Below are 6,912 nucleotides of genomic sequence, written 5' to 3' on the forward strand. Positions count from 1 at the left end.
TGAGAAGCCTAAAGTAGGTAGATCCTGGCTCAGGTGTAGCATGACCCTATCTCAAAATAACAACAACAACAAACAATAACAACTCAAAACCAAAACAACAAAAACAGGGCTGGAGGCTTCACTCAAGTAGAACACCAGTCTAGGATGCTCAAGGCCATAAGTTTAAAACCAAATGCTTCAAAAAATTGAATTTCAGATAAATATACATCATTTCTTAGAACAAGAATGTCTGCTACTATGTCCAGGATGTGTGGTATATGGAACATATAAATATTTGGGAACTGTGAGTATGAATAAGAATCTGGGCAGTGAATACCGTGGGGCAGGCTGGGAGAGAGACTTTCCACATGGTAGGGACAGTGCGACCCAGAATGACAGAGGGGCACTGTGCCTAGTGACAGAGGGGCACTGTGCACTCATGCATTCGTATGGTAAGAGGCTAAGGTAGCCTTTGCAGTTAGACATAGCATACAACAGTGCCCCAGGGTACCACAGGGTACCAGTGTTTTAGGGGCCCAGAAGTATGGAGTTTTTGTTTGTTTGTTTGTTTGTTTTTTGCCAGTCCTGGGCTTGATCTCAGGGCCTGAGCACTGTCCTTGGACTTTCTCAAGGCTAGAGCTCTACCACGTGAGCCTCAGCACCACTTCTGACTTTTTTCTATGTATGTGGTACCGAGGAATCGAACCCGGGTCTTCATGCATGCTAGGCAAGCACCTTAACCACTTGGCCAAACTCCCGGCCCCAGAAGTATGGAGTTTTATTTTGTTTTATTATTATTTTTGCTAGTCCTGGGGCTTGAACTCAGGGCCTGGGCACTGTCATTGGACACTTTTTGCTCTAAAGCTAGCACTCTGCCACTTGAGCCGCAGCACCAGTTCGAGCTTTTTCTGGGCATTTGGTACTGAGGAATCAAACCTAGGGCTTTGAGCATGCTAGGCGAGCATTCTACCACCAGGCTATGCTCTTGGCCCCTAGAAGTATTTTGATTTAAATATTTTTAAGCTCTATTTTATTTTTAATTGACATGACTTCAAGTGATGTTTCAAGACATGTATATACCGTATTCCCCGAAAGACTTACTGTTTCTTTGTAATTAAACAGTCGCAATCCTGTCCCTTCATTGTGTGGAAGTACACTTACTGTTTCTTTGTAATTAAACAGTCACAATCCTGTCCTTTCATTGTGTGGAAGTACACAATGCATTATATTGACTGTACTCACCTGTTATTAAATAAAATTTCAGTATTTATTTCTCTTTACCTCACTAGCTTTACCATCTAATATCCATTTAAATTTACCATTTAACTTTACCCATTTAGTATTTTTTAAAACCAGAGGAAAAACAAATATAACAATGAAAAATAACTACAAAAATAAATCCAGTCTTGGGGCCAGGAGTTTGGCCTAGTGATAGAGTGCTTTCCTAGTATGCACGAAGACCCAGGTTCAATTCCTCAGTATCACATACACAGGAAAAAAAAAAAAAGCGGGGCTGGGATGTAGCTCAGTGGCAAAGTGCTTGCCTAGAAAGTGCAACGTCCTGGGTTTGATCCCCAGTGTCAAACAAACAAACAAACAAAAAAACAGTTAAAAAAAAAGCTGGAAGTGGTGCGTAGGCTCAAGTGGTAGAGCTATAGCCTTGAGAAAGTTCAAGGACAGTGCTCAGGCCCTGAGTTCAAGCCAAGGACTGGCAAAAATAAATAAATAAATAAATAATTTGAAAATCCAGTCTCAATAATATTCATCTCTATAGCAACATAATTGGGTATGTTTTCTTTCCTTTTTTTGTTTTGTTTCTGCATGTCCTGGCTTTGAACTCAGGGACTGAGCACTGTCCTTGAGTTTTCTCAAGGCTAGAGCTCTACCACTTGAGCCACAGCCTCACTTCAGGTCTTTTCTATATATATGTGGTACCAAGGAATCGAACCCAGGTCTTCGTGCATGCTCGGCCCCCTCTTTTCTTTTTTTAATGGGGAAAGGTAAAAGTGACTGGAACCTATTTAATTCATATTAAAGCCCTGGAAAGTGGCTACAACATACTTTCCATCTTCTGCTTGCTTTGTGTCCAGTTTTCTTTTTCTTGTTAGGATTACAGATATAAGCCACCAGCGCCCGGCTATAGGAAATCCTTTAAAGTATTAAATACAGGGAATATTAGCCTACTCCTGAGCCCATGCCTGGGTCTCACTCAATTCATTTTTTGAGCATCTACCTTCCTCCAGGGGAGGATATAAAGATATAAAAATAAAGCCTTAAGCTGGGAGCTGGTATTGCATACCTATAATTCTAGTTACTCTGAAGGCTCAAATCTAAGGATCTTTGTTCAAAGCCAGCATAGACAATGGAAGTAGAGCTGAAGCTCAAGCCTTGAGCAAAAAAGTTTAGGGGTAGCACCCAGGCCATAAGTTCAAGCCCCAGAAAACACACACACACACACACACACACACACACACACACACACACACACACACACACACACACACCTTCCAGAAAGTGCCCAGATTAGAGGGAGAAGTAGAATATGAAAACATGATATGGGCAGTTGTTTAGATGTTCAGGGTACCATGGGAGCACCAAATCCAGCCCGCCTGGGTGGGGTAGTAAAAGCTATCAGGAACAACTTCCTGAAAGACTGCCAAAGAAGACACAGCAGACCCCAGGGGATAGCTGTGAAAGGGGATGTCATTCCTATGGAAAAGGCCTCCCGCAGTGCTATTAGCTTGAGGAAGTAGAAACAGAAGCCAGCTGGGAGTAGTGGGATGCAAGGCCCATGAGCTTAGTGTGGCAGGAGGAGCAAAAGCAGGCCAGGGAAGGGAGCCGAGGGTGGAACAGGGGCTAGTGCTGCAGGCCAGTGGCCATCCTGGGGAAGACAGCAGTTCTTTTTTTTTTCATATACTTTTATTGTAATTAATAGAAGGGTTATATTATATTCACCAGATACAAGGTATGTTATTTCAGAAACATTGATACCCTTTCTCATGTCTTGGTCCCCATTTCCCTCCCCCCACCCCCACCCCTCATCTTGTTTTCCCCCCTTCCCTATCCTATTTCAAATAACCAAATACAAATATATCCAATATATCAGATAACAAGGTGAAATACTGTAACAATATAAGATAACCAAGGGACAATAAAAGAGATGAGAGATAACATAGTACATTAAGGACAACAATCACTCATTATATGGCTTTTGTTTCTATATCCTGGAGGTCTTTTCATTTAGTATTATCTTATATGGCCTTATATATCTAGGTTTTGTTCTATTGTAAATCTCTACTAGGAGAGCCCAAGGTTTCTACTAATTATGACAAATGAAGGAAACCATTGAGCCTATGTTCCTTTGAGTCTGACCCCATATAGCAAAAACAATTCTTAGCAGAAAGAACAGCTCAGGAAGAATTTCAATACCAAACTTTAGACACTATTACATAGCTATAGTGACCAAAACAGCTTGGTACTGACACAAGAACAGGCCTGAAGACCAATGAAATAGAACTTAGGACCCAGATATTAACCCATAGACCTATGGCCACCTAATCTTCGATAAGGGAGAAAAAAAAAATAGAATGGAAGAAAGACAGCCTCTTCAACAAGTGGTGCTGACAGTACTGGTTATTCACCTGCAGAAAGCTAAAGTTGGATCCTTCTATGTCACCCTGCACCAGGATTAACTACAAATGGATCAAAGACCTCGTGGTAAAGTCAGGTACACAGAAAACTTTACAAGAAAATAGGAGATAAATTAGGTCTCCTTGGCACAGGTTGAAACTTTCTTAATCAGGACCAAGAAACAACAAATCAGAGAAAGTCTGGCTAAGTGGGACTGCATTAAACTGCAGAGCTTCTGTATGGCAAAGGACATAGCTAGCAAATTAACTAGAAAGCCTACAGAGTGAGAGAAGGTCTTCACTAACCATACAACGGACAAAGGCCTCATATCTAAAATATATCAACAGCTAAAAAAATTGAATCACTCCAAAACTAATCTCCAAAGAAACAACCATCCCATTAAAAGATGGGCCAAAGACTTAAAGAAAGTCTTCTCTGAAGAAGAAATAAAAATGGCCTATAGACACATGAAGAAATGCTCGACATCTCTGGCCATAAAAGAAATGCAAATCAAAACAACTCTAAGATTCTACCTCACTGCAGTTAGAATGGCCATGATAAAGAAATCTAATAACAACAGATGCTGGAGGGGATGCAGCCAGGTGGGATCACTACTACAATGTTGATGGGAGTGCAAACTCGCTCAACCACTATGGAAAGCAGTATGGCAGTTCCTCAAAAGACTAAACATAGAGCTCCCCTATGACCCAGCAATTCCACTACTTGGCAATTACCCAATCATCCAGAAACAAGGACATACTAAATCCACCAGCACAACAATGTTCATTGCAGCACTATTTACCATAGCAAAAAGAGCATTTCTTATCTTCACACCTGTTCCTCCCTTCCAGGCCACATGAGTCCCGAGCCCCTTTCCCACTCCACCTCAAGGCTTTCGTGCTTTTCTGCATGGTACCTTCTCCCTAGGGGTATTTCCTTCCCACAGGAACTTAGACGGAGAACAGAGGACTCTAGACCAGTATGCCCCAAACTGTCAGAAATACCCAGAAATCCTAGGAGGCATTCATGCAGACAGTGCTTCCTAGGGAAGGGCTGCCCCCAGGAAGTGTTGTCCCCTCTCAGTAAGCAATAGCACACATTAGCAGACCAGGTAAGGTTTAATACACACTTCAAGATCTTATTTGATGAAGGAGCGTCTGTTAGATTCCAGTAAAAAGTGTTCTGGACACAACATAGTGAACAATACTGTAGACCCCCCTCCAAAAAAATGACTCTTGTGAAACAATTACTTACAGTTTTCAGAAGGTAAGTTATTTGGGAGAGTCTTTGCCACCCACTATCTGTGTAAAGATACTCTTGGCCTGAAGAACCTAACAAATGGTCACAGCATTTCTTTTATGCATCACTGCCAATAAACAGCCAATGTTCTCACTTCTCCGTGAGTGTGAACTGAGAACTTCCTCTCCTGGTCTCATACTCTTCCCTAGCCATGCCTTGAGGATGCTGTAGTAATTCAGACTTCTGGTCATATTTAAAGCTGTTCACCAAATAATTCTATTTCTTCTGGGCATGTGGTAAGATTACATTCCCTTGAGGCTGACTAAGGCATTTGGCTAACCAAACTGCATGAACAATGTTGCGTGGTATGGTCTTTTCTGAGCTTTCCATTTCTTTGCCTTTATGAGACCCACCAAAACCTCTTTCCCTCTGAGACAGCGGCTAGCAGCACTCAAGAAGGTGTCTGTTCTGTCAATTTATAGTGACTATGGGGAATCCAGCCACCATGCCAGCCCACTACAAATGGGTGAATGAGATATAACCTCTAGTTTTCTTAAGCCACTCTGATTTGGAGATTAGTTATTACCGCAGCATATCTTAGCTTATCCTGACAGATACATACTTTGATGAGGAGGGGGTATGTTGTGCACCAAGAGAAGCAGAGCAACTAGGCAGAAGTGGGAAAGTACATTTATGGCTCAGAGGATAGGAAGGGGAAGGATGCAGAACTGAAAAGCTAACCGAAGGTCAGATCACAGAGTGTTTGGAGCCATGGTAGGGACTTGGGATGTCATTCTCCATCAGTTTGAACAGAGGGATAAATGGATCTAGATGGTTCCCAGTTTTCTGGTGGTTAATTGGAGATAAGACTCTCACAACTTCCAGGCTGGCTTTGAACCTGGGTCCTCAGATCTCAGCGTCTGGAGTAGCTAGGACTTCAGGGGTGGGCCACCAGAGCCTGATTTTTGGGTGCATTTTTTAAGGATTGTTTTATCTGCTTTGCTGAAGATAAACTAAAGAGGGATAAGAATAGAAGTAGCAGGAAAGCCACTGAAAAAATCCACACAAACAGCAAATTGATGGGACCAGGACTCAGTAAAGGCAGTAATGGGACAGAATTTGCTAAAGGATTGGGCATGAGATGGACCAGGGAGAGAGGGTTTAGGAGTAATTGGAAGGCATGAACCTAAAGTCAGAGCATTGACATTAATTGTCTCACGTGGGTAAGAGTCGGAGGCTTGTCCTGGACCTTTTCTGTTGGGAAAGTAAGAAGATAGATCTCCCTCCTGACATCCTAAACTTTGGGGAAGGCATGAGCCAGTACAGGGCAAGTCTGCCAGCCTCAAGCTGTGGAATGCCATTAAAAGTATGTACACCAGGCGGGTTGGCTCAGGTTCTGGGATGAATCTGCCACTGCTGACACTGTTTAGCATGAAATAAAAAGTATGGCTTTCAGATGATACCACAGGAAGATTCTTGAGCAAATATGGCCAAAGCTTCTCTGCAAAGTGTTCTTGGAGACTGGGATTCCAACCACTGCCAGCCTTCTTTTTCCATCCAGTCCTTTCCAGCCCTGTACTATAGTCTAACTAGACAATAGACTAATTTCTAACAGGTCTTCTTCAACTGGGTGTCAGCTGCCAAGCAGAGACCCACAATTTATTTCAAACAAATCTTTTCTCTAGTTGTTATTTGTTTTTTCTGTTTTTACTATCAGTTTACTTTGTCCCTGGAATTTTCCATTTTTACTTGAACTCTGCCTTTTATTTACTATGGGTGTCCTGCAGAAATGCAAAATACATGCTGAGCTTGGGAACTTTCTCACCATTGCATTCAGGCTCAAGCCAGTTCTTCTGTTGGGTAGGAAGGCCTTCCTATCTTCAATGCCCAAGTTCTCTTCAGCTGGTATTTATCTCTCTCCATTGAAGAGCCAACACTTTTCAGGTAGGCTAACAATGTCGACATCTATTCTTGCCTATATGTAGATTAGATATACACTAATTCAGTTCTCAGCTAAACCCAAGGATCTCACTTTTTCTTCTTCATTGTGTCATTCTTGAAGTT

The sequence above is a fragment of the Megascapheus bottae genome, chromosome 4 (assembly GCF_031878675.1).
Source record: "Megascapheus bottae isolate mThoBot1 chromosome 4, mThoBot2.hap1, whole genome shotgun sequence".
Lineage (NCBI taxonomy): Eukaryota > Metazoa > Chordata > Mammalia > Rodentia > Geomyidae > Megascapheus > Megascapheus bottae.